We start from the raw sequence: 3968 nt of genomic DNA on the forward strand, positions 1-3968 counted from the left end.
AAAAACAGCCATATGAGAGCTTCTAAAGCTAGTTTTTCATAGTTGTACTTCATGTGAATTCAATTCTTGTTTATTTCTTGTAATTTTTATGTTTTTGAGACTTTTACAATTAAGTCTAACTATCTATTTTATTAGTTTTTTATTTTATGGGTAATTTTGAAAGTTACCATTGATCAATGTTGGATGTTTGTGATGAATTAACATGGATTTAGAGATTTAATTTTATTATATGATGATTTTATCAGGTGATTTCAATAGAAATTGATTTTAGGACTAAATTGTGAAGAATTTAAGAATTAGGGTTTGCTATTAAATTTCTATGTATCAAATGCTGTAAGAGAGCCTAGAATACTTAGATAATTTATCAACTGAGAAAAATTAGTTCATTTAGTAGACTAATTAGTAAGGGATTAAATTGCAAAAAATTGTAAATGTTGGGGTAATTGTGTAATTTCAAAAATTAAGGAGTATTAATTATGAAGTGAATTGAAATTGAAATATATGCTAATTAATGAATAATTTTACATTTTAGATCAAGAGGTCGTAGATAATCGTGAAAAAGGGAAATTAGCAGAATAGTCTCTGAACTACTACAAATTCTACAATTTGACCCAAGTAAGTTCGTATGGTTGAACTTTAATGTTATTTGTTAAATTGATGAATGGTAATATGCATTTATTCATATCATTTGCTGAAAATAAAATTATTGTTAAAGCTATGAAATTAAAATGAATGTTCGAAGTGAACGGAACGTAGGATTAAGTACAGTCGTTCAGTGCAAAGAAGGGCTTGACGGTAAATTACCCAAGTAAACTAAGGTTCAGCATTTTTTGCGAACTTTTGTGTTTACTTTCCATTTAGATCTCATGAGCTTAGCTCATATGAGTTTCCGTTTAACCCTAATGGGTTTCAATTCAGCTATTTTGAGCTTTAGTTTAACCCTTACGGGTTTTCATTCAACTCTTATGAGCTTCCGTTCAACTCTTATAGGTTTTCTGTTTAGCATTTATGTGCTTCTGTGCAACCTTCGGGCTTCTGTATATGATGTACTCATATCCATAAGACATTCTCTGAATTTATAAAACTTGGTAAGTGACATATGGAATTTATGTTTGAAGATTTAAAGTTATTATTGATATCAATTTGAAATAAGTGAGTTCATTGATTGAAGTTGTGTTTAGAAGGAATAGTATATTGAATGATTTTACTTAAATGAATTGTTATAATATGTTCGATACGATTTATGTTTAAAAGCCAACGAACTTACTAAGCTTCATTAAGCTTACTTGCGTTGTTTAATATTCTTTGTAGATTATCGATAAGTTGAGAGGTCGGATCAACAAATCGAGCCAGACTATCCAAATTGTTTCGGTAGCTTTTGCAACGTATACTTCGTTTATATGCCATGTATAGGGTTGAATTGGTTTGTGTAAAAGTTTAGAGTTACATTTTGTTTATATTTCCAATTAACTTAAGTATGTATGGTTTAATCATGTTGATATATGTGTTTGGATTAGTTAGGTGATGGATAAATCATAGTTATATGGGTGAATTGATTAATGTTGTAAATTAGAATGTTAAGATATATGTGATAATATGACAATGTTAGAGCTAGGAATTGGTTGTTTTGAAGGCATTGTTATCGCCTATAGGTATGGAATTTGAGATGTTTAAGTTGAAGTCAAGAATAGGTGAGAAATGTGGCCATAAAATGGCCTATTTTCGTCCACACGGGCAAAGACATGGGCGTGTATCTCAGTCGTGGGCATGTGGTCTGGCCATGTGTCCTCTATATTTTAAAATTTCAAAATAGAATGCCTAGGTTTTTGGGTACGGCCTAGCACAAAGGCGTGTGGCTTAGTTGTGTGACCCCTGCACCTTACACTTGGCCTAACACACGAGCGTGTAATTTGGCCGTGTGACCCAAATCAAAGAGTTACACGAGTAAGGACACGGGCTGGGACACGATCATATGCCTCACATCGTATGCCTATATGGCCTAAGACACGAGCGTGTCTTCTGCTCACACAACCATGTGTCCCTTGCTTCTAAGAAAAATTTTAAAATTTTGGAAAAAAAATCCTTGAGTATCCAGTTTAGTCCTGATTCACTTCTAAAGTGTATATTGGGCCTCGAAGGCTCATACAAGGGACAATATGAGTATTTTATAATTGGTTTCTGATAAGTATATTAAATTTCGTGAAATGTTCGTATTTAATCTGTAAAGTTCGGTAACACTCTGTAACTCTATTATGACGACGGATAATGTAACAGTCCAATTTTAACTCTAGTTGAAATAGTAGTTTTAGGACCACAAATTTGAGTTATAATAATATTTTAATATTATTTTCCGTGCCTATTATAAGTGAATTAACATGTGTGAAAGTCTCATGTGAAAATTTAACTGTTTGTAGGCTTAATTTACAAAAAAGACCTAATCGTGTAAAATGTAAAAGTTGTATGCTAGAGGTTAAAAGTGCCTATTTGACTTGGATTTATAATTGTAAGGTCTTTAGGTGGTTAATTGACCAAAGCTATGATCAAATGACGTTAGTGGACATTAGTTGTTGGCATAATAATGTTTTAATGTAAGGGTAATATGGTAAAATACATATTAAAGTAAATTATATGAAAACAAATTAGAAAATGATATTATGTGTTCATCCACCGAATATTGAAGAACAAAAGAAAAGAAAAAGAGTTTTAGGGTTTAGACACATTGAAAGCTTAATTCGGGTATCTTTTGCTTCGGTTTTTGATGATTTCTACATTTTTGTAATCGTTGCTTAGTATATTATTGAACCCATGCTTCAATTTCAGATTTTGGTGATAGTTTTGAAATGTGTCATTGATGAAGCTATGAGCTTTGTGATGTTAGTTGATGAATTATGGAAGCTTGATGTTGGGTTTAAATGTTTTGTCTTTGAATTTTTGATGAAATTGAGTATTATGGGCTAAATTGTAAAAATTCTATTTTGAGGGACTAAAATGTGAAATAACTGAAATGTATGGACTTGTATGAGAGTCATGAAAATTCGACTAAGCTTGTGTACAAGCAAATTTTGTGTATTTTGTGATTTTGTGAATTAGGAACTAAAGTGTTAAAATATGAAAATGTAGGGGCTATTTTGTAAAATGCCCTAATTGTGTCTATATGGATTGTTTTGAATGATTTAGTGAATAAAAGGGTTAATTTTGAATACATATAGATCATGAAAGAAGAATTCAGACTTAGACCAAGAGAAGTCGAAGATTATGGAATAAACGGTCGAGTCGACAACTTCGAGTACGAGGTAAGTTCATACTTATAGTATGATGTTTAAGTATGTTTTGATGTTTATATTATACATAGATTGTATATATGTTTGGTTTGGATAAATATAGCGATAAATCAAAGATATTTGGCACTAAGTGTGCGATTGAAACTAGCTTTGGCTATTTGGGGCATTAAGTGTGCGATTTAAATTATCTTCGACTATATAAGGCACTAAGTGTGCGATACTAACTTAGCTTCGGCAATTGAAATGGCACTAAGTGTGCAGAATCATTCTAGCTTCAGCTAACCTTTATAGCATTAAGTGTGCGGATGTTTAAAGTACAAATAATGTACGGAAGTCTTAAAATATTCAATGAGAGGTAAGAATGAAAGTGAATAAGTACGGAAAGATTCAGGTATGTACGATACCTAAGTGGTAGATGTTATTATGTATGTGAAGTTTATTGAATTGGTATGAACATATAGATTGAAGATGTGTAAATGCTTATGGGTTGATGTTTATGCTTTATATACTGTTGATGATTTTAGTATGAGCTTACTAAGCTTTGGAAAGCTTACTTTGTGTGTGTTTACATTGTTTTATAGATATCAAAGCTACTGCAAGCTCGAGGATCGTCAAGGATCGTCACCACACTATCGAACCTCATTTTGGTACTTTTGAAAATGTATATTTTGAAGTACGGCATGTATA

The sequence above is a fragment of the Gossypium hirsutum genome, chromosome A12 (genome assembly GCF_007990345.1).
Source record: "Gossypium hirsutum isolate 1008001.06 chromosome A12, Gossypium_hirsutum_v2.1, whole genome shotgun sequence".
In the NCBI taxonomy this organism is placed as follows: domain Eukaryota; kingdom Viridiplantae; phylum Streptophyta; class Magnoliopsida; order Malvales; family Malvaceae; genus Gossypium; species Gossypium hirsutum.